Source organism: Canis lupus, chromosome 36, assembly GCF_011100685.1.
Source record: "Canis lupus familiaris isolate Mischka breed German Shepherd chromosome 36, alternate assembly UU_Cfam_GSD_1.0, whole genome shotgun sequence".
NCBI lineage: Eukaryota > Metazoa > Chordata > Mammalia > Carnivora > Canidae > Canis > Canis lupus.
Window position 1 is genome coordinate 10,950,628 of NC_049257.1, and position 25,652 is coordinate 10,976,279.

Here is a 25,652-nt window from a genome sequence, read left to right on the forward strand (position 1 = left end):
TACAAATTTGGGGGGGAGGCAAACTTTCAGTCCATAACAAATATGATGATGTCTATCCATATTTCTATAGAAAATGCATACAACATTTCACCCTCAAAATTTTATTATATGGGAGCACTGTATTGTTATCCTTAGGGTTTTTTTTTTTTTTTTCTTCCTGCTTTGGAATATTGGGCCTAAAAAGAATATGTTTTAGGAAAAGTCTGTTTGCAGTGGGCCAAGTTCAAGAACTATTTGAGAGCCATATGGACCCACATTGCATGAGTCAGCCATGAAAAAAACCATTACCACATAATAACCCCGTTTCTGTAGTGGAGACAGGACAACGGACAGCAGAGGTAGAGGGCAAAGAGACCCCCCACCCCCACCAACCGGTATCCCCGGAAGACTTCCTAAAAAAATAGGAAGCGCTCCACACCAGGCAGTGTCTGGTCTGAGGCTCTGTGGCTAAGTGGAATTTGCCAGTTTTCTTTAATGGAAGAGAACAGAAGAAATGAAATATATGACTGCATGGAAATGAGAGAATATTACATAATTGCAGAATTATGATGGACTTAGAATTTCAGAAAGCGAACAAAGCCATGGCAGGTGATAAGGCAGGACAGGTATGCAGGTTGTGAGACATCCAGGTGGAAGTGTCTAGTTTGTTGGCTTTTGGAAACAAATCTGCTTTTCACTGAGATAGATTTTATGACCTATAACAACAGAAGACCTGTGACCAACAGAGAAGCCAGAGGCCGCGTTCAACCATGAGACTGTCTCTTGAGAATGGTTAAGTTATTCAACTTTCGTGTGAGAAATCACATAAAAATATTGTGATAGATATTGTTCAAAGGGAATGCACATTGTTGAGACTCCTTAAGCTTCCTATTTTTTATGGAAATCAGTAGTCAGGAAAAACACAAAAAGGAGATGATCAATATGTATGTACAGAGATTTGGCTCCTGATAAACACCCATATGATAACATCGGGTCTACTCAGCACATTAATGAAATTTGGCAAGATTTATGAATTGTCTTAGCAACCTCCCCAGGAAATGGAATTTGGCTGATGTAATGCCATCTTAAGAAAGGCCAGATCTGCATATCATTAACATTTGTGTTGGTGGGTTCCCAAAAATGGGTGTAGTCTGACCCAAAATGAATGTTATAATAAAAGCCCCCGCTTGCTACGGGAGTGTGAAACCATCTGAGGGAAGCAAAAAATTAGACATTTCTTCAAGCACAAATGGCTGGTGTCAAAACTAGCTGCAACAGTGCTATGTTCAGCAGCTGCACCTGCGTGGTAACCAGGGAGCTATCTGGCTATGAATGTTTGTTTCACACATCAGAATTTAAAGTACAGGATGGAGTACACTGGGCAACATCTCATGAAAATGGAATGGGGTTTTCTTCCTCCCTCCATAATTTGAGCCTCAAGCCTTAAAACAGGAGTAAACCATGACATAATAGTGTTTTCATCTGTGGAAAAATACATATTTTTCTCTGCTAGTAATGGCATTTAAAAGGGAAACATGCCTATTTGGTCACTGACCACTCCCACATCATAATTATCTTGGAATTTCCTTTTTAAGCAATCTTTCCTAGAATCCCAGTATTGGCCTGAGACCAATTTGCTCTTTGCCAAAAAGTTATTTCTCAGGCCCAATTATCTAGAAAGCTCATGAAATGTGTGCCTTGGCAGGCTGGAGAAAAAAGATTTTGTAATCAGGTTTTCCAGAGGAACTCTCAGAATTTCCAATCCAAGATCCTGTTTTGGTTGGAAGAGGGCGCACAGATAGAAACAGTAAGAAAGAAAAAAGGAGAAGCGTTGTGTCTTATACAACTCTAGGCACATTTGTTGTATCCAGTCCCTCCTAGTGGACGTGAAGCGAATGGTAAAAGGAAGGGATCTAGGATGGTTTAGGATCTCCTAAAATGCCCACGCTCCACATGACCATCTGGGTAACATTAAAGAAAGGCCTAGGGGTGCCTGGATAGCTCAGTAGTTGAGCGTCTGCCTTTGGCTCAGGGCATGATCCTGGAGATCCGGGATTGAGTCCCACGTTGGGCTCCCTGCGTGGAGCCTGCTTCTCCCTCTGCCTGTGTCTCTGCCTCTCTCTTTCTGTGTCTCTCATGAATAAATAAATAAAATATTAAAAAAAAAAAGAAAGAAAGAAAGGCCTAAATGTTAGAAGCAGTATAAGGTTTTTCTTGCCTTGATTTGAGCCAGATGAGCACATCAAAAGCAAAAAGGATCAAGAGATTAGTCTGAGATCCATATTAGATGGAGGTCCATGAGATTAATAATGACCTGGAACTTCACTTATTTATACCCAGTTGCAATGCCAGGTATGTGGCTAAGTCCAGACAGGAGCTGTCACACACCTTCAGTTGTTCAGAAACTACCTTGAATCCCTTTATTTCTGCACCCTTATTTCTACAGCTTAAAAAAAATTCTCTTCATCCGCAAACCCAAGATCTACTCCCTTCTATTTCTTCTTTCTGAGGAGAACAACACTCTTTTAAGGAAAAAAGAAAAAAAAAAGTTAACTTGAAAGGAAATGGATTTTGATCTTTAGCATTTGCTAAGCCTATCTCTTGTCACTTCTTATAATTAGCTTCTAATTTCTGCCTTTGAACATATCTCCCAAACTCTACTGCAGAAACAAAAGCATCCTCCATCCCTTTCTACTTAAAATCCAGCTCACATCTGAAAAAACCCAGGATATACTATATCTAATCATGTATTGTAAGTTCTCTATTCAAAAGTCCTACATTTCATTGATCACCAATCTGACTGACACAAATTCAAAAGCTTTACAAAATACTATGTTGATGAGGCTGTGGCAAAACAAACACCAACACTTTGCATGACTCTGATGGTGATGCAGAATGGTAGGACCTCCTTTAAAAAAGGAGTTTGTTAAATTCTAGCAAAATTACACATATGGAATCTTTAATCTATAAAATTAATATAATCTCACTATTTTGAAAAATGACAAATGAAGGGGAAAAATAGATTTATTTTGCCTTATGTATATGAACTCTTAAGACAGAATAAAAATTGAAGTAAGTTTCCCAATCCCAATCTCAATCATAAGGAATGATAGGATTTGATTGTCACTGATTTTCAGCTTCCAATCAGTGGATCTAAATTATAAGTATGAATACCTAATATCAAAAACAAACAAAACAAACCCAAGTCATATTTATACTGACAGAAGCACTTATACCACCTAGAAAGTAAAAGCCTGAAGGTGATCAAAACTCAAGGTCCAAAGACAAGAGGAGCATAAATAATACCATGGAGATGCAATCAGCAAAACTGGAAGCTAATTGAGTTGTCTTGTTTTCGTGACAATATAGTTACATGCAAAAGTTCAACAAGAATATATTTCCCTTGTTTTTTTTTTTTAAGATTTTATTTCTTTATTCATGAGAGACACAGAGAGAGAGAGAGGGAGAGAGGCAGAGACACAGGCAGAGGGAGAAGCAGGCTCCCTGCAGGGAGACCGATGTGGGACTCCATCCTGGGACTCCAGGATCATGCCCTGAACCAACGGCAGATGCTCAACTGCTGGGCCACCCAGGCATCCCAAATCTATTTCCGTTGTAACAAGACACGACTGGAAAATTTACTTATGTTACCAAGATTTTAACTCTCAAATAGAGAGTGATGTGCATAGAATCAAGTATGACTAGTGTTAAGGAACCAAGGTGGAGACAATAAAACCCTCTCCAAAAAAACCTCCTAGTTTCTTGCTGTCAGGGTTTCTGGCCCCCTCCCCTCTGATGTGAGTTGAGGAAGGTCACTTCCTGACAGGTTCAGGAACCTCAGGAAAATTGGGGGCCTTGGAAAGAGAGAAATTCACCCAAATCTATAGGTATTAGAGGTAAAGTCTTAATGGCAAGCCTTGGGCTTGGCTCCCTAGCCGTGAGAGATTTTTAAAAGTCGAATGTGGGATTTCTTATAAGAGGGGCAGCAAAGCAGACTTCAGAAGGTCGTATTATGGTCATCACTGTTCTTGCTGCACTTGTGTAAGCAATCAGGCCAAGTTTAATGAGACAGGACTTATTTTGCAAAAAAATTCGTCTTACTGTGATTATCTTTGATAGAAAAGGGGGTGAGTGTAGATAGAGAAATTATGTTTCAACGGAAAACTATCACACACCCTTGAGGATATCAGATTCCAGTCCTGTGCATTGCCTGTGCAAAGGTTTTCTTACCCCATCTCTAAACTGGACTGGATCATGAACTTTTCTAGTTTCTTCAAATATCTGGCTATGACTCTCTGAACTAACATTTCCAATTGTCGCCTACCCTTCTAACCCAGAATAACTAAGAACAAAAATCACCCTTTTCCCAAAGCCCTGCCAACTGAAGTTGGACGACTCAATATAAACATAAGAGAAATCACCACAACAGTGCATGTGTGGACAAGCTTCCTGTCTGTTGCTGTGTGGGCCACTCAGAAAGTTCACCCGAATACCTGATGATATCACCAGCGACTTTGAAACTATACAAGATACTTCAAGCTTGACATGCAGGGATCTCGACGAACTGCCCTCCAGACTCAAATTGGGTTTATAGTTGACTCCAATCATTAACTTTCTTTTTCTTTTTCTTTTTTTTTTTTTTTTGCTTCCATGTAAATGCCTCCTATGAAATATCTGATTGCTCCCACCACACAAGCCTGACTTTGGGAGCCCACCATGCATCACCAATTCCTGAAATGAGACAAAACTGTTTAACTGAACTGATCTTTTCTCAGGACTAAGAAACGAGTTTAATGAGATGTCTACTAACTCAGATTCTAGACTGTGAAACTTCTTGTAGAAGTTCCAAATGTAGAAAACGAAGGGAAGAGAAGATGCCACCCCAACGTACGATGCTTTGGCATAAGGATAATCTTGGGCTGGTTATTTTGAGAACCAGGAGACACAGAAGAAGCTCTGAAAACATTAGAAGCCACCTTTTTGTAAGGAAATTTAAAAAGGAAATCTCCATTTGTAAGGGTATCTCTCTTTTTGTACCAGAAAGAAAGGATGACTAAACCATGAGAAACTCCCATCTTGGGAGAAAGCATCAACTTAAATCTGCCTAAGAAACCGTACCCTTGTTTACCGGGCTTTTCCTGGGGATCTCTCTGGGACAGGCCTTTCCACACCTCTTTCATCTTCAGCTGAAGATGGTCTTTAGGCCACCTTGAGTGTTTCTCATTTTAACCTGGGTATCTCCCGTGTATACATGTCAATAAACTTCTGCTTGTTTTTCTTTTGTTTATCTGTCTGTTGTTACAGTGGTCTCAGCCAAGAACTCAGAGGGTAGATGAAAAATTATTTTTCCTCCTCTACACTGCTGAATGGAATGGGAGGATGTGAAGTGGAGAATCTCATGCATGCACCCTCAGAGGAAACAAATTTAAGAACGGAGAGACTGATTTCCCACAAATACCTGATTCACAAAAGACCAAGACTTATCTTCTGTTCAATGAACATCCACCAAGAATCCTTTCCAATCCTCAAGCCAACGAACTTACTGCTTGGATTCTGGCGGGACAGGCCCCTCTTTGCACTCCTTGTTCACAAATATAGCCCAACCCAACCCCTCAACACACTCGCCAGCTTGCTACAGTAGGTGTTACCTACAGCAGTGGACAGGAACGTGACTGACACGGTACCAGTCATGAGTTGATTATCATTGAAGCTGGGTGATGGATACTTTGGGGTTATCTCATCTTTGCTTATTTTTGTATCTGTTTGGAATTATCTTTAATCAGATGCTAACGAATGTAAGGTACATTGCCTTGTGAAAAAGATAGATTTCTTGGGCCAAAGACTCCATGATTTTGATTCTGCAAATCTGAGATGAGGAACAGGGATTTGTTTTCTAGTTCAGGTCCCAAATGTTTATCATGTAGGTTATCAAAAATATACACTTCGTGTCTCTGCAGCCCTTGAATCATAAAATAATACTTGGCATGTAGATCAGCCATGATTTCAAGGCGTGTTTTTATGTTCACAACTAGACAGCAGTTCATCTTTATTCCTATTTTCCCTATCTCTCTAGTACGTCCTTTATATAATAGACCTTCAAACATATTAACTTCTTAAGTGTCCTCTTGAAGAACGTATATGTGCATCAGCCTAGAAAACATTCTCCTGAAACCCACAAGTCGAAGGTAGGTTGCTAAGACATTTTATTTTAGACGCTTCTCATCAATCAATTGCTATTCGCTTCAAACACTTAGATGAGAAAAAGATCACAAAACATACCCTATTCATTTTTATCCTTTTGTAAGCTTAAGAGTTTATTCCTAATCCCTTGCTTTAAAGGACTTCAGGACTGCAAAGTGATATTTATCGAAAATAATAATAATAATCACTTCACAGCATCTGCTTTGAGGAGATCAGAATTTAAAATCTCAATGTCATTTTTGTTCTTGAAAATGGAGATAGGGAGAAACCTGGGTGGATGAAAAGACTTCAGAATTGTGTGTGTGTGAGGGTGGCAAAGAAATGCAGTGATTTAGGCTGGATTGGTTTAAATTGGATCAAAAAGTAAACTGGATGAAAAAACTGGCCCTGGTCAATTACCCTCTAGAGATTGTTTTAAGAAGTTAGTGTAGGGTCTACTGAGTGTCAGGGTGGATCAGCGGCTGTTTTCTTTACTTCAGGAGACAAGAAAACCCAGAGTTATTCTTTGAAATTTACAGAAACTGAGAACTACCTTTGAACTAATCAAGAACCCTTTTAAAAATTGTATTGGGATTTTCAGTTTTGAAGGACATTTTGAGAAAAAGAAAATTCACCTGAAAGATTTTTACTGCCCATGTCCCTCAGGATGCCTGCTGCCATTTCAAAATTTTGAATTCCACAGGAAACTTTGGCCAAACCTCACATTACTGTACAGCCATGGCGAGATTTTCCTTGTTCTTCTTGCTGTCTTGCACATAAAACTCTTCTGTTTGCTGTGTGCAGCTGAGGATACCATTTATTTTCTTCCTGTATGAGTAAGACAAAACAAATGGACTTCGAGGTTTCATTTATCAAACAGTATTATTTTGCTACTTGCCTTCTTTCACTTACTGAAAATTCATATTTAAATAATAGGGTTTTTTTTTTTTTTAGAAATTCCAGGAAGTAATGCGTTCGCCCTCATTTTTATCTTTAATATAAACGGCCCTGAGTTGCTACGATTTCTTGCTGTGATCATCCCAGATTTGTAATAAATATCTATTTACTGATAAGGAAAGAGTGCCTATGCACAACACTGAGGGAGAAATGCCTCCCTGGGGGTTATGGCTGAGATCAACTTGGAGGTAATAAAATGACAAAGCATCTTTCATTTCTATCATTCCCTCGGAGATGACTACAGAACACGATGTATGGTCCTGAAGTACCCATCGTAAAGATTTACACAAATTGTTCCTTTCTTTCAGATTGCTGTTACTTTCCTCAGTGTTACATACTGTCATTAAATTCTCCACCCTCACTATTACAGCTTCCATTACCACCCACATGGCACTACGGCTTTATCCATGGGTGGCAGATGTTATCACCATATGTCATCCGATCAATTTTCCATTCAAGGGTAATGTAATGTTTGGGGGAAAGCCAACTCACACTTTAGTAAAGGCTTTCTCTGTAGTCTTCACCAGCCGTAAATGCAAGCTTCCTTTCAACTTCTTGGCTCTGATACCTAACCAAAAATCAGCAGGCATCTTAGAGATGCTTTGCATGTTTCCGTGTTAGTTGGGCTCTCTCTCACTATCACCTGCCAAATTGTTTCCTATTAAGGAGTTTGGCACTATTTTGCTTTCCTCTACTTTTATTCATCTCAGAATATTCTGGACAGAGAATCATTAGCTAGATGAATACCCAAGAAGAGTAGCAGTTTCAGTCTGGTTCACAAGGCTGTTACTTCTTGTTTATTTCTAGGATCTATATCTCACCTCCTTGTCCCAGAAGTTGGCTTTGCTCAGAGAGTTTGAAATTCTTTTTCCATATAATTCTAAAGGGTAGCCAAAGTTAAGACAAGATCAATTTATCCATACGGTTCTGATTTGTGCTTGCACGTGTTCTCTCCCTCTTTCTCTCTCTCTCTCTTTCACTCCTTTTTGTTTCCTTTTTTTTCTCCACATTTTCTCCCAACTCCACCCTCACTGCGGATTTTTATCTTTCCACACTTATCAAACCCTTATTATTTGCCACCCCCTGTGCTATGTGCTGCGTATTTAAATATTAAATAGAAGTCTTCCACGTTTTAAAGAAATCTTAAAGGTAAACCTTAAATTATTTTGGAAGCAGTCCAGTCTAAATCACTGCATTTCCCATCCAAGTTAGGTAATTCCGATGTGGAGTTTTTGGGAGGATAGGAAGAGGAAACGATTGCTTGTTTTTATTGAGCATGAAATGATCTCCCTTCCAAGTGCTCATACTGCCTATAATTTGGTAAAGAAATTTCTGTTTACATTATCCACACTCATCAATAATTTAAAGACTTGGATTATGTCTTTTTTCCATTTTTGTACCAGTTTCGAGTTATCCAAATCTCATGGCCAAACTCATTTGAAACCCCTTTTCCAACAATCGCTTGATTTGCCTTTCTCCGGATATCTTCTAGTTGTTCTAGGTCTTTCTTGAAATGTGTTAACTGGTAACTACTATGGTGTTTCAAGTGTAGACAACAAGAAATAATGTCTTTAGGCACCAAAGTGATAATCCTATGTTACCAATGATGTTCAAACATCATCATATTTTGAAGTTTAAATTATTTGTCCTTAAGTTATAACTTTATATCTACTCCTAATTAAACCCACCTACTACTTTATGATCCATTCATGGTGACCTGTAAAGTTCTCTATAGCTTATCCTCATTTATTTCTTATGCACCCTCCAGAAAATAGAAGTAGAATCAGAACACTTGGCTCTTTTGCTGCTCTTTAAGAACATTTTAATAATATTGCTTATTACAAGATTAACTACCATATTTGCAGCTGTTTTCAGTATGAATCCCTGGGGAAACTATGTTTTCAATTTTATTTTTTATCCAGAACATCTCATCACTAAGAAAATTCTTTATTTTTGACACACTGTTTTCCATAATCTTCTCCTAGCTGAAGTGTCATATTTTGTGACTGTTTTGGAAGCAATTTTTTAAAATTACCCTTACCCACATAAAAATTTATACTCTGATACCTCTTTTTTTAAATAATAAATTTATTGTTTATTGGTGTTCAATTTGCCAACATGCAGAATAACACCCAGTGCTCATCCTGTCAAGTGCCCCCCTCAGTGCCCGTCATCCATTCACCCCCACCCCCGCCCTCCTCCCCTTCCACCACCCCTAGTTCGTTTCCCAGAGTTAGGGGTCTTTATGTTCTGTCTCTCTTTCTGATATTTCCTACCCATTTCTTCTCCCTTCCCTTCTATTCCCTTTCACTATCATTTATATTCCCCAAATGAATGAGAACATATAACGTTTGTCCTTCTCCGATTGACTTATTTCACTCAGCATCATACCCTCCAGTTCCATCCACATTGAAGCAAATGGTGGGTATTTGTCATTTCTATTGGCTGTATACTCTTATACCTCTTTAACCAAGAGATTATAAGACGCATTTTTTTTCTTGCAAAAATATATCGTCACCTTTGCTCCTATAGTTATTCCAATTATTGCTATAGTTCAAAATCCTCTTTGTTATGCATTCTGTTGGGATGCATCCTGAGGGTAGGAAGTGTATCTGCTGTTTACTTTGGGTCTCTACACACTGCTTAATTAAGCACTCCACTTCCATAATATAGATCTTATATGTAATGTAAGATATAATTTCCCTCCATTAGAATGGAAACTCCATAAAATCAGAGACTTGCTTTTGTTTATTGTAGTATTTTAATACCAAAGACAGTACGTTTCACATAAAATGCTTAATACACATTTGTGAATTTATACTTTTAAGAGTACATAGTTACTTTCCTATAAGCAACTAATGAATAGATTCTTATTAAACTACATTGAACCCTAAGTGATTTTATTAAATATCATTGAGCATCTCTTACTCTCTGATGGTTATCATGGTCTTCTCACATGGGAAGAAGCCACACTAATTGATGGTCTACTAGTCTCCTGGCACCCAGGCAACTTACAGCAACATGGAAAATACTTTGGCCTGTTGCACCAAATTTTATCCTTGAATTCTTACAAACATTTGGGTGGTTGCCAACAAGTCATGCTGGTCTGTTTACTAAAGAGTCTTAGTACCTTTTTTTGTTGTTGTTTTTTGAGTCTTAGTATTTTTTTTAACACCTTTTGATTTGATAGTTCTGAATCCCAATTTCAAAAGGCAAATTAGGAATCCTTTAATGACTTCCTCTGTGAAGTTGGAAAAAAAATAATTTTCTATATACTTTTTAACCCTTGAAATGCTTATGAGACCAGAAACATGAAATAGTTCATTATTCTTCAGCTTGAATTAATATTTTTGAGGTTCTTTTAACTTTGACAGTTTGGATCCTTGCAAAGGTCTTCCTGCTTCTGAATTACATAATTTTGGATGCATCTGGACTATCACTCCTCAAAATGGTCCCAATTCCATTCACTTGGCAAGTCCTTGACTTTCAAAAATACAAGTTTTATTAAAATAATCTCTTTAGCCAGTTAAGCACGAATAATTTTTATTTAATCATTTGGAGTGCTAAGCATCATCTATTTCCTTAGTGGTCATTTGTATTATTCTGAAGCCTTACCTCCACAGCTCCACTGGAGGAAGCTTCAACCAGTTAGTGCATAAAATATTGAAGTCCCTTCCTATTACAACCAGCTCTAATTCTGAGACTTCCTTAACGACCGGCAATTCTTTTATTCTTTTGGGTTATCTTTATTTTCCAGGTTTTTAAGAATACTTAAATGATTTAATAATAGTATTTGACTTTTAGAAAATTTTGTAATATTGCCTTGTCATGAAGGATTTTTAAAGTTACTCAGACCACTCTCAGAAGGTCTATTACCTTTGCTCTTGGCAATATGTGGCTGAGCTCCTGTGGTGATCAAGGGTCTAACTGTCATTATTCCATAGGAAAGTGTCTCGTCTCTCACTACCAGCCTCTGTTACTCTTATCACCTCTGTCAGAGGAGTGGACAAGGCAGAGACCTGCATCAGCAAACTAGGCCACTTTACACCACTGTTCATATTCAGCTCCTTTGAATTGAGACAGCCTGGTGATCAGTGTGCTAGAAGATCCTTGTTCTGGGTGTACGAAAGCACTGAACTTGTCTTCATTTTTTATTTCCCATTCATTCTTAAAACCACTTTAATCTGCCTCTTGCCTCAGCCACTCCACTGAAACTGCTGACTTTCAGTTCACCAAGAACTAAGTCATATTCAATGGGTGGCAACAGTGTTTCTAAAACTCAAGTCAGAGAAAGACAAGTACTGTATGATATCACTTATATGTGGAAGTTTTTAAAAAGCCAAACTTGTGGTTACCAGGGCCTGCGGGTTGGGGACAAGACAGATGTTGTTTAAGGGTACAAACTTACAACAAGTAGTAAATAAGTCCTAGAAATATAACGTACAGTACAGTGAATATAGACAATAATACATATTATAAACATCAGGCTTGCTAAGAGACTAAAACTTAATTATTCCAACTACTAAAAAGAAAGGATAATTATATATCCTGATAGTGATAGAGGTACCAATTATCACCACAATGATATAAAGGTATCAAATTAACATGCTGTATACCTTAAATCTACACAATATTACATGTCAAATATATTTCAATTAAGAAAAATGAATAAAGACGGGATCCCTGGGTGGCGCAGTGGTTTGGCGCCTGCCTTTGGCCCAGGGCGCGATCCTGGAGACCCGGGATCGAATCCCACGTTGGGCTCCCAGTGCATGGAGCCTGCTTCTCCCTCTGCCTGTGTCTCTGCCTCTCTCTCTCTCTCTCTCTGTGACTATCATAAATAAATAAAAATTAAAAAAAAGAGTCTCATGCTAAAAAAAGAAAAGAAAAGAAAAATGAATAAAGAATAAAACTTAAATGTGCGTACAACTCACCTGAAGATCTTATTAAAATAAAATGCAGATTGTCGGGGCACATGGGTGCCTGGGTGGCTCAGTGGGTTAAGTGTCTGCCTTTGACTGGGGTCATGATCTCAGGGGGTCCTGGGATGGAGCCCCACTCAGGCTCCCTGCTCAGTGGGGAGTCTGCTTCTCCTTCTCTCTCTGTCCTTCCCCCCACTCATGCTCACATGCTCTCTCAAATAAATAAAATATTAATAAAATAAAATAAAATGCAGATTGTGATTCAGTTTACTGGAATGGGACCAGTGATTCTGCATTAAAGGAAACTCCAGGGGATGCCTGAACTGACTTCAGTGAATTGCACTTTGTATAACAAGGCATTAGACCCTGACATAAGCCCTTGAGCATCTTCCCAAAGGGCATCTTTCCAAAATTCTCTACTCCTTTGGATTTTGGTAGACCACTCTCTTGGTTTGCCTCCTACTGGCTAACTGTTCCTCTCATAATCTTTTCTTCATTCCACTTCTGTTTGTTCTTAAATGTAAATATACCCCAGAGTTTCATTCTCAATCTACTTCCCTTTCTAGAATGATGATTCTCAAACTTCAGTATACAATAGAGAGTTGGCTGGGAAATTTATTAGAAATGGAGCTTCCTGAACTTCACTCCAGAGATTCTGATTCAGGAGGTTTGGGTCGAGTCCATTAGTCTGCATTTTTAATTCTGTTAAAAGAATATTTTGGGCCACAATTTTGAGAAGCACTGACCTAAGGAAGCTCATCTACTCTCAATGCTGTAGCCATACTCTAGATGATCTCTAAATCACATCTACACTCCAGACCTGTACTTCATATCAACTAACTACTTAATATTTCAGTCTGGATATTCAAAAAATTCAAAATCTTCAAGCTAAATTTGTTAACCTCCCTCCCCCGCCCATCCTCTTTTTCTTCCCCTAAAATCATGATGAAATTTGGTTAGAGTTTGTGCCCAAGGAATACTTGTCTACTGGATATTGCTACCTATAGCACAGTTGGCAGAAAAATCACCCAGGAGAGTTTGCTAAAAATGCTGAGTTGCCAACTCCTGAAATGTTGATTCCTTAAATCTGGAGTGAGGTTCACAGATCTGACTTTTTAACAAGGCTTCCGCCAATGATTCTGATATAGATAGCCCCCAGCCCCCACTTTAAAAAATGCTGTCCTCGGGCTTCCTCCAGCAATTCCAAGCAATAGGACAGAGGTTTTGAAAGCATTTTCCATAGTAGAGGGGTTTGGTGGGAATAAAGGATAGTTTAACCTTCCCCTTGTATCTAGTAGGGTCTCCCAGAACTACTCCAAATAACTGCACACACAAAGTGAAATCAGTGCGCTTCTATCTGAAGTCAGCTTCAGGTCAAGTCACTAGCACTCTCTGCTAAAAAGATTGATACCCCTAAACCCTTTCCGTACAGTTATTTCTAGACTACCAATGATTTGCTCCCACGTTACTCTTGGAGATAAGGAACATTTTCTTAGCATTTTTTTCCTCTTTGTGGTCTTATTTCCATGAGGATACATTAATGATTTGAGAAATTGAATACCAAAACCTGTAATATCTCAGGTAGACAGTACATACCCCTAAGGGGGAGAAAATATCTATTAATTTATATCTCCCCAAGGAAACTTTTTCGGACCACCTCCACTAGCAGAAGCTCAATTAATACCTTTTTATCTTAAAGGGCCATGGTTTGCATTCTATTTTTAAAATCAAGAAAACAATCTGTGTATAGTTTAAATTCTTTGTTAGTCCCAACCTAGCCTCCCTAAAGCTGTAGGTGGGTTTGCTTTGTTGCCTGAAAGTATTCTAACTGGATGCTTTCCTCAGTTGTCCTTTTATACATGTTACGTTCTTAGTTCAAAAGTGAAATGATTTTGCCCAAGGTTATTAGAATAAAATTGGAGTTCAATTAGTCACTTTGAGACATGGCAACTAAGTGGCTGATCCCTTTTTAATCTTTAACAGGCTCCATTATTCACAAAGGCAAATTGATGCCAGCTTTTAAGGAATCTGAAGCAATGCAAACCACACAGCTTTGAAATATTTAAATATTCTAATTCTCAGGATGAAATATCTTTTTCATACTGATTAGACTCTGAAACTGGTTTTAAATGGAAACTGTGCCAAACAGAGGTTGAAATGCAAATGCATTGCATTTACATCAACGTAAAGGGTCTTGATTCATTTTAATTTTATCTCTTTGCAAGCTGCATATGCATAATGTCATCTTGCTGTTCAGTCTTAACCTCCTCTATCTACATATCAAAATATACAACGGAGAGAGAATTTCTTTTTCCCCTGAGGAAAATCAGTGGGAGCTGAAAAGACAGGCAATTTACCTAGGTCTCATCCTGAATATTTGGCTCTAATTTCAGGTGGTTGAGGCACTGATTAACCCTCTTTTCCTAAATTCAAAGCGAGACACTGTGCTTCAGCTGAGTTCACCTGCAGATTTTGTTTATGGTTTGGAGCTATTTTTTGAAATATCTTTCATCTCTTTATTCCTTTCCTCTTCATGTTCCTGTTCTCCACTCCCTCTCTCCCAGCTGCAAGGATTTGCCCTCTAAGAGAGTGGGGGTGGGAGGAAACACGGGATGGAGGCAAAGCAGGGAGCATGAGCCGGAGAATGCCAGGATCCGGCTTCGGGATTGGTTGGCTGCTGCCTGATGGATAGACGAGGGAGGAGTGAAGTCTTCAGTCTGTTCTGACGGAGCCGAAGTACAGAAACCATATTTACAGGTAAGAGCAAAAAAGAAAAAAATCTTTTTCTTCAAAACAGAATGCTTCTCAGTGCCTATTGAGACAATTTTATGATGCGAAAATTATTCTGAAGACCTTTCCTGCAAGTGTGTCCCATTCATTGCTTAAGGAAGCTTTGCAATGAGCTGGGGTTTTTCTCCCTGCCACACCATTAGCTGATAAAAACACCAGAGGCATGTCTTACCCCGGATAACTTTCTAGGAAAGTGTGATTGAAGCAAAATTAATAGATAAAATGAGTCACCGTGTGTCTTTTTTTGTTTCTATTCAAGTTTACGTGATTGGGAATGAAAGGAAAGATGAGGAAAGCCTAGGAAATTCCACAGGTTCTGAGAAAATGGAGCTTTCTCTGAATAGACGACATAAAATTTCATGTGGTGTCTTTTAATGTTTACAATACAGTAAATGGTTTAGGAAAATAATTTTTGCCGGTTGTAGGCTCTTTAAGTGCTGAATTAGAAGGAATGGTTCGTATGCATTTAAGCTCTTTTATTTAACTTACTCCTCTTGATAAATCTCATGCTATTGAGTAGTTGTATCATTTCATTTTGTAAATTGTAAACTTATGTGATGATAAAACAACTATATTTAGCAACATGCATAGGGTTGTTTTCATTTAAAAGCTCAGAAACCTGTTTATGAAGGATTAAACATTGCTGTAAAAAATAGCATCTTAATAGGCAAATTTCATTGGCGGTTTCATTTATCAATCAAATATATCTAGATAAGGGTTCCTTCGCAACATTTATATTGTTGGTAAGATCCCTAGGGCAATAATTTTTTTCTTTAACAGCTCAGAAGTTCAGATTTTACTTTACCAGCTGCTTGTATCTCTTAATATTGTCTTTTTTTAGGCAAGAGTTCTAAATGTGTAGACTACATGACACACAGGAAAAAGAAGAAAAATAATTTTATTACAAGTCATTTAATTATATAGTTAAAGTCAGAAATATTGGGTGGTTAAGGGAGGAAGGATCTCATTAAGATCAAGCTTCTTTTAAGAGATACTGCTCTTGACTTAGGCACATTGGCGATCAATTAAGACTTGTTGATTATAATAAAATAAAAGTCTTTCACTGATTTAAATGATATGTTCAAGTACTTTTAAAATACTTCCTTTGAATGAATCACAAACTAACAATGAATATGTATAATATATAAGAATTTTTTTGATCCGGTTTTTGCTTTTTTTTGTCTGAGAAATGGATTTTGTTTTTTTAATGACAAAAGCACAACAGTTCTTGAAAAATTAAAAATAAAGGGGGAAGAAAAACTACTGGATGTTGGGAAAAGATCATCTAAATGAATGGAGAACTATCTTAAATTTCCTACACACACTGAATATAGCTAATAATATGTTTACATGCTTACGTCCTATTGATCCAAGCAAATACACTTGCATGGTTTATTTTTGCACTATCTGGTTTTCAAAAATTAGTTTATGATACTGAAGTATTGCCATGTTTCTAATTATTGATAGAATCTTCTGATCTTGGTTTTTAAAACAAAATGATGCTACAAATTTACCTCTCCCTAGATTGGAATTTAAGGTGATATATATGACTAGATAGTCACCTCCTGAAATGTATTAGAAAAAATAAATCAAGGCAGTTATATTTTTTGGAAATTATAAATTCCGAGTAAAGCTACCTCCAGGAATGAAGGGGAATTGATGAAAATTAGAGAGCAGAGTTCCACATGGTTTTAAATTATTCTGTTTCCTTGGAAACCAGCTGCTGCAGATGCATTTTGCTTTCTTTGGCTAAAAATATCATCCTTTTAATAATCGCTAAGGGAAAGGTTCTGAATAAAACCAGAGTATATTGTTGCTGCTTTTTATAATTTCCTTAATGGTTCACATATTTTGGATGAAAAGTAGATAAACCCTTTCTCAATCAGCATTTCCTATCATCCACTGGCAGACGTCTGCTTGAGGCGTCTGCATGAGACGTCTCCAGGAGATAACTATGGTAGCTTTTACTGCAGAGACTACAGGAAAAAGAGAGTGTGTGTTTGGGTGGGGGGTGGCTGTGTGTTGGGGTGGGGGGAGTGTGTGTGTTGGGGGGCAGTGTGTGTGTGCGCGCGCACACTGGAGTGGAGGCAAGAGAGAAAAAAAGAAGCATGAAAGAAAACAGTTAAGAGCTTCCTGTCCAAGTGAAGGATGGAAATAAAGCAAATGAAAACCATGTAAGGCTGTTCTGTGGGAGATGGCAAACACAATACCATTTGTTTTTTCCTTTAGAGCATTTCTTAGATTCAAATATAGGTTTTTATATGTTATGTGTTTATATGTTATGTATGTTCCTGTTGCATAATACTTTCCTTTTTCTCTTTATGTTTGTAGTGGTTAGTAGTATACTGAATGAGACAATAAAATTAAGAAACATATTTTGATGCATCAGTCATTTTAATCATAGAAAGCTTGAGATCTATGCTCAGGCTATGGGCAGTGAAGAGGATCAAATTTCTATTTAGACAGATGAAGACTTTTAAACTTAGTGTCCTTACTGTTTCTGTAATACAGTAATTTCCTTACTTTTGTAGTCTAATATATAAAAAATTAAACATCACAACAACCTAAAAACCATTTAAATATTAACATATGTATCTGAAATTTAAAAGAAATTATTATAAATATACATATATTCTTTTTGTTTTATTTGAAGCCTTTTGCATTACTTGGAAATAAAATTCCATTCTATGTGACCTTTTTTTAATAAGAAGTAAAAATCAGAATTATCATATTTTGCCCTAGGCAATTTCCTAAGTTAAAACATTGTCATGATAATTTTTTTTTCTCCCGGCTAATTGTTGAGAGGGAAAAATCATCAAAAAGCTGTTATATCTTTCCTATTATTTTATTATAATTCAGTTAAGATTCTTATTTTCTCTTTTATTTCTAATTTAAATGTTTTTGACATATAATACTTAGTTTTCATAATATTAACCTTAGTCTATTAGATTCATTAGTCATACAGTAAATAAAGTACCACATGCTTGAAATATATTTTAATATATTTAATATTTAGCCACTACATTACTTAAATTAATTTGGTACGTCAGAACATTATTTTTCACAAAGAGGATAATGGGAGGTGTTTAGTTTTCATCAGTTAACACGAGCAAAGCACTTCAGAGGCAACACGTTCAGCGTAAAGACAGAAGACATTAACGAGCACACTGACAAAGCAGATGGATGAGGAGATGGGTCATGCAACCTATGCAGATGACCCTTATTTCAGGCACGATCGAAGTTATGAAGTGCATTTCAGGTTGCTGAAAATAACGCATTGCATAGGCTCACTCTCAGTTACAGATAATTTTAAAATTCCATTTGTTAGTAATGCCTCTTTACTGCTCTCTGGTTCATTATTTACAGAAAGAAGCTTGCCATATTCATAGGTAAGTTTACTTGGGTCTCTGAAGTCTCACAAAATGTCTTCAGAAAGATGAAATATCAATAGCTGCCCCTATAATGTAGGTAGACAACTTTATACCTGTCATGGAAACATGCTAGTTTGGCAAATAACCCATCTCTGGGAATGGAAGGGTGGGATTGAAAAGAAATGGAAGTTACATGGGGATAAGAAAGCTTGGTCCAGTTTCAACATTCAAATTGTACTAGGTACTCAGGTAATTCAAGCAGATGAGCAATTGCTTCCACCTTTGTACTATAGTAATCCATAACCCAAAAATATTGATCAGAAGTTAGTTTTGACTTAGTATATATTTAATGCCTGATAATATAACATAGGGCTTATTTAGGTATGGAAAGGGGGTTGATCCAAAGCAGCATCATTACTCTTTAATTACCACTTTGAACATCAAAAAGTAAGAACTGGATTTGATAATCAAACTAATGATCACATTTAGATCTTTCTCATACTCAGTGAATCAGTTGGGCAGATCATCTGATTTGTCAGTCAATTGTTCAGATCTCAGTTGTTATAATGGATGAAATAGTTTGACCTGAAAATTGCTGGATGTGCATATTCTGAGAATACAGACTCAACATAACTTTTCAAGCATTTAGTTCAAGATTATGATGACCTTGATAAATGTCAGTGCTAATTCTAAGAATAACACTAGCAAGAATACCACTTGACAGGAGCTCAACTTTGACATTCCTTTTAATCTTATGGCTAAGAGATGAATAGAACCTATGTGATTTATTTCCAAAGACATTCTACTTTAGTTAGATCAAGTGCTTAATGCACTAACTTGCAATACAACAACAAAAGGTGATAGACACGTTTCAATATTTCTCCTGACTCACATGCACCTTTGTACATAAACCACAAATCACCAGGTAAAAGTAGTTCTTATGTGAATTTATGTATCTTTAAAGAATATTGACTATAAAATCCTTTAGCAAATACTCATTTGATTTTCAAATATTCTCTTTGGATATTTTAGTCTTCCGTTACCTTAGAAACATGGGACTGGCCTGTAGAGATAGTTTCTTCCTGGATTGCTCGTTTTACCTATGAAGAAAGAAAGGCACAGAGGGGGATTCCCACAGTGATTTTTTAGTAAGAAACTGAGCATTTGCTTATGCAAAATAACAACAGCCAAACACTATGTGTTTGTATTAAATATTGGATATAATGCATTAAATACTGGATGCAAGAAAAGCATCCAGTTTAGAACTTTGGAAAAGACAAAAAAGCATGGTGTGGCCAGATGGTCCACAAAGCATAATGGCACAGGAATTTTAGAGTTGCACAGAACTCTCCACTTTAGACCTGCCCCTGGTATCCTTTTACTGATCTCTTTGACTTACTGTCACAGTCTCCTTGACTTTTTGTGAGCTTGCTGTCATGGTAAAAAATGCATTTTAGTTTTGTTTTCTAGTAAGTGTTGATACAGTTAGTTGCTGTCATGTTGTGGATACATCACAATATATTTAATAAGTGAAACAAATAATTTCCCAAACAGGACTCCTGAATGCATTTACAAAGATTTCCTTTTCTATCCCAGGTTAAGCTAGCCACAGAAAATCAATATCTGTCATCAGGTATGACTCTGGTACTCCTGGTTGTGATGCTGTCAGCATATTAAGCCAGAAAGAGTCTAGAAAAGGTTTTCAGACATTATTTAGAAAAAAAAAAATTCTTGTTTTGCTTTCTCAAAATTCCTTTCTGGTCACTCATAAAACTCATACTTAAAGCTTGGGATGGTTAATCTACTGTTATACCTAAATCAGTAAGGACCCCAAGTGGACTCTCCCATGCTCACAATGAAGTCCTCTAGGGCTCAGTGTCAGATGGGAAACTGAACTTGGGGACTCCCCTCTTCAGCTTATTGTTCGGAGATCTCCATACAACTTCTGTGCAGAGCCAATGAAAACAACCCAGAACTACCTAGGGCTTGTCCTGCACTTCCTGGCTTCTTGATGTGGTCACGACAGCCACTTTTTTTACCTCTCCATACATTTTTATTCAATTATCTTAACTACAATTCTTGGCGGGTGGGGTGTCCTTTGTCTCTAGCAACAACATCTAATACGATGTCTGATACATACTATGTGCCCCTAAATTGTTTTGCCGACTGCCTAAGGGAATAATTGTGTCAGATAGTTATCTTACCCTTTTCTTGTACCCTCCCAGCGACAGACACGCATTCCATTCTGAGATAGTACCTTCCTTCCAGGGGCTTCTCTGTTAATGCTTTTCAATGCAATAATGTCCATGTCCTGTAAATGTCGTTAAGTCATGCAAAATTATGTACTGCAGACAGTTTATTGTGCAAACTCCATTTGAGCTCACCTACTCTAACAGGGGATTTCATCTGCATACGTTCTGTATCTCACGACTCCCTGCACTGTGCTGTTCATTATCTGTTACTGTTTTTTTTTTTTTTTTTTTAAGATTTTATTTATTCATAGAGACACAGCTAGAGAGAGAGAGGCAGAGACACAGGCAGAGGGAGAAGCAGGCACCACGCAGGGAGCCCGACATGGGACTCGATCCCGGGTCTCTAGGATCACACCCCGGGCTGCAGGCGGCGCTAAACCGCTGCGCCACTGGGGCTGCCCTGTTACTGTTTTTGATACATACACATACACGTCGTCATCATCATCATATATTAAGGGAATGGGTTAAATGTAAATTAACACAATTAATTATACTTTTGTATTAATATGCAATAAACATTAAATAATATTCACATAAGAAAATGTAGTGACATGTATTTTACCAATCTCTGAGTGTTCTCATATGTATACTCATTCAATTATTCTTCACTCTCTTGAGTTAAATTGTTCAGCAACATTTGATTAAAAATAGAATTACTCAGCAATATTTTTCTTCTCCTCTGGACTGTCTTTCTGCCATTTATGTTGTGTTCTGGTGAACAAGTCTAAGCCATAATGCTTGACAAGTGACAATGTTGACTTAGCTATGAAGAAATCGAGGTTGCATGCTGAGAGTTGATATATCCATTTTACTGGGGTTTAACATGTCTCGAGGTAAAGGTTGGCAGATAATATAACATTAGTAGAAGTCCTATAGTCTACCACAGCCAGGTAGAACTGACCAAAAAGAAAAAAAAAAAGCCCTGATGTGATGTCTAGGAGTTTAAAGAGAAAGAGTGATTCCTAATATACCCTACTGTGCTCATTTATGTGAGAACTGTCCTGTGGTGTACATATATACCCCTTAAATGGATGATTTAGTCAGCCAGTCAGTATGCCTGTTTCTAGAAATGCGTACTTTGAGCTTACAGGGTACTTTAACTTTGGCTTGCCTATTAGTTTTTAGGTAGTACAGCATAATAATTGATAGGATGCATAATGAACTTTGCAGTCAGGCCAACTGTAGTTTATCTCTTACAGATGCCATCTTACTGCCTCTGTAAATTTGGACAAGTGACAAGCTATCTGAGCTTCTGTTTCCCTTTCTGTAAAATTTGGTTATCAACCTGGGTGATATTGTAAAGACTGATAGATATACTTCTCACCACAGAATTTGGAACATAATATGGAATTGTCTGTAATTTTCATTTGTTATTGCTAGTCATCCTTTTCTTTTCTTTTTTTTTTTAAGATTTATTTATTTATTTATTTATTTATTCATTCATTCATTCATTCATGAAAGACACACACAGAGAGAGAGGCAGAGACACAGGCAGAGGGAGAAGCAGGCTCCATGCAGGGAGCCCGACGTGGGACTTGATCCCAGGTCTCCAGGATCACACCCTGGGCTGAAGGCGGCTAAACTGCTGAGCCACCCGGGCTGCCCCATTAGTCATCCTTTTCTGTTTAGAAGCTAAGAATGGAAAGCAGGAATGGCAGAAAGGAGCCAAACAATCCCCAGGGCTTTTAATGGCCTCCTAAGTATTATTCTTCATTAAGGGATTAGAAAACTCATAAAATTCCCCTTGATTGGCAAGTTTTTCTACTTTTCCATATTAACTGCAATTAAATCATTGGATATCAGTTAGTCAAGTTAGTATAGTAGGAGATGGTATTTTTTCCATATTTTCATAATGGTGAAACCGAATCCTAGAATCAGTGACAATTAGCAATGGTAGGACTTTCAAAATATCAAACTGGTAAAACATTTTCAAAGTTCGGAAAAATTTTTTTGAATATTCCATGAAAAAAAAAATTCTGTGTTACATTTGCACGAATCTGGACAAAATTTAAACAACACCAATTTCTGTATAGCTTTTATTATACTAATGCAGTGAGATTCTTCAAAAAGGGTTTATAGTATTAAGAATTTTCAAGACTTATTTGATCATAGACCTCCCCCACCCCTTTCCAACATGAAACTTCATCCATTAAAATTCTGTGAGTCAAGTTTGGTATATGCTACATTAATCATTTTTAAGACAGACATACATCTATAATCTCCTGAAGAATCTATAACTCAAAGGTTAAAGCATGGTATATGTTTTAACAATTTTTTCAATATGAAAATAGTTCCAATGTTTTCAATATAAAAACATTTCTGAAATTACTCCATGAAATGCATATTCTTCATACTAGTAATATATTCAAAGTGTATATTCTCTTTCCCCCCATAGTTTGTTTTTAAATTTCTACAAAGTAGCATGTGCACTTATGTTTCAAAATATTTGCTGTCACAAAGGAGCCTTATGTCCAAAATACATAAGTAATGTACATTCTAAGCTTCATGTTGCTCAGTGATAACAAGGAAACAATAATACTCATTTCAGAGTCATTATAGGTGCAAATGAGATAACACATTCACAGAATTTAATTTCTGGCACCAAGTAGGGACTCAGTAACATTATTATGATCTACTTATTTAAAAGAAAGGCAATTTATTAATTAAGAAAAAAACCAGAACATAATGGACAGTATGAAGAAATCCCAAGGAATTCTGATTTAAATTCTAAGAAGACACTTGGATGTAAAAAGTGTTCATGACCTATTTCTTCTGTAAAGGTAATGTAAAAATACCAGAATCACAAACGAGTGTGCTCCTTATAGCTATAATAAAATGTCTCTAAACACAAACTCGATGAACACTTTACTGGGGAAAAAGGATGTTAAGTAATTTAGACAAATGCACACAACACGCAAACACACAGAAACCGTTAAGAATGGAAGGAAAGCCTATGGGAAAAAATAGTCCTAACTAACAAATATTCAGAGAAAACCAATTTCAAGCAGTAAGATAACAACAAAAGTCAAAAAAGAGTGTGGTGATTAAAACTATGATTACAAGTGCCAAAATGCTTGAGTTCGAATGCTTCCTCTAAGACTAATTAACTCTATGACCTTCGCCTAGTCACCTCCTTTCTCTATGCTTTGGTTTTTCTTTGGAAAATGTTATTAATAATAATGTCTACTTCATATATGTGCACTGGGGATTAAATCAGATGATGTTATATTGGTTTTTTATTATTGTGTAACAAATTACCACAAATTTAGCAACTTAAAACAAAGCTCATTTATTAGCATACAGGTCAGAAGTCCTGCACTGTGTGGCTCAGTTCCTTGCTCAGGATCTCTCAAACTGAAAACCAAGGTGTCAGTTTGGGTGAGTTCTTGCCTGATAACTGTGGGAGGCGGAAATCTACTTCCCAGCTCCTCCTTTTTGGCAGAATCAGCTCCTTTTGGTTATAGGACTGGGATCCCTGTTTGCTGCTTGCTGTGGCTGGAGCTGCTCTCAGAGCTCCTGGAGGCACATCCCATGTCACAGGACCCCTTCTATCTTCAGAGTCAACTATAGGAAATCTTATTTTGAATCCTTCTCACCCTTTAATTTAAAGGGTGAGATTTAAAGGGTTCATGTGATCAGATCAGGCCCAACTAGATAATCTCTTATCAGGTCACTGAAATGGGACCTTAAGTATGTATGCAAAATCCCTTTGCCCTATAATGTGAACAGAGTCACAGGAGTGGTATTTCACTATATTTGCAATCCTGGGGATATACAGGGTATGCACACTAGGGGATAGAGATGCCACCTTAGAATTCAGTCTAATATATATGTGAGATGCTAGGACACATGCAGTAATTACTCTAGATGTGTAGCTCTTATTCTTAGAATATCTGAAAAACTCAGATTTAAAAAAAATTTTAAACATTTATTTATTTATTAGGGAGAGAGAGAGAGAGAGTACACACTCAAGTGGAGGAAGGGTAAAGGGGGAGAATATCCAAGCAAACCCTCCTGAGTGCAGAGCCCAACATGGGACTGGAGCCTGACACGGGGCTCAATCTCATGACCCATGAGGTCAGAACCTGAGCCTAAACCAGGAGTCAGATGTTTAACTGACTGAGCCACCCAGGCACCCCAAAACTCATGAATATTTAAAAAAATAACAACGTGGGGGATCCCTGGGTGGCTCAGTGGTTTAGTGCTGCCTTCAGCCCAAGGAGTGATCCTGGAGACCTGGGATCGAGTCCCATGTTGGGCTCCCTGTGTGGAGCCTGCTTCTCCCTTTGCCTGTGTCTCTGCTTCTCTCTCTCTCTCTCTCTCTCTCTCTCTCTCTCTCTGTGTCTCTCCTGAATAAATAAATAAATAAATAAATAAATAAATAAATAAATAAATCTTAAAAAATAAAAATAAATAAAAAATAAAAAATAGCAATGCCACAGCGATGGCAAGGGTGTGGTAAAATGATACCCCAATGCACCATTGAAGAAAAAGATTGGTGAAAGCTCTCTGCCAGGTAATTTGACGATGTGTATTGAAAGCTCACTACTTCCACTTCTAGGGCTTTGTCGTAAAGATATAATCAGAGATATAGACCAAGGTATGTGAAAGAAATGTTAATTATCCTTGATTTATAATAATAAACATTTAAAAAGAAGCCAAGCATTTCCCTTTAGAATTTTGGTTAAATATTATGGCATAGCTATTCAGGGAAATGCTATTAGCTAGCCTTAAGCACAAAAGTAAAAATCAAATAAAAACACATAGGTTTTGAAAAATATTAAATGAGAAGGTCTTCATGATATAAGCGGAAAATTATAGGTTACACAATTGCATATGTGGTGTTAAACAACTCACACTTTTTCCTGGAATGGTAGGTGGCCTTTTGGCTAGACATGGTCACTTGACAAGGAAGGGAACATACCCTGACAAGCCTCCTCTGATTGCTGTAGGTGAGAGTAGGTTTCTAGAGACTTTTAGGGAGTCTCAGCATCCTTCCTAGAGTTTGAAGGTAGGCTTTTGGCAAGATGGGGTCACTTAACAAGGAAGGGCACATAACATGTCTATATGGCCATGTCCATCAATCAAAACAACAAGGGCATCCTCATAAGAAGACTTTACATCATCTCTTCTCCATTTTGTGTGTGTGCGTGTGCTGTTGACGTTCATTCAACGTCTCAAAATGCAAATAATGTGGTCTG

At 37.4% G+C, this 25,652-nt stretch overlaps 1 protein-coding gene across 1 annotated transcript in view; it reads left to right on the forward strand.

The window, feature by feature from the left end:
* Positions 1-14,721: 14,721 nt before the first annotated feature.
* The window catches only part of CSRNP3 (cysteine and serine rich nuclear protein 3), a 189,327-nt gene continuing 178,396 nt past the window's right edge, over positions 14,722-25,652 (forward strand). Inside the window, exon 1 of the mRNA XM_038584502.1 lies at positions 14,722-14,795. The gene's annotated coding sequence lies outside the window, so the exon portion shown is untranslated. The remainder of the gene's footprint in view (positions 14,796-25,652) is intronic.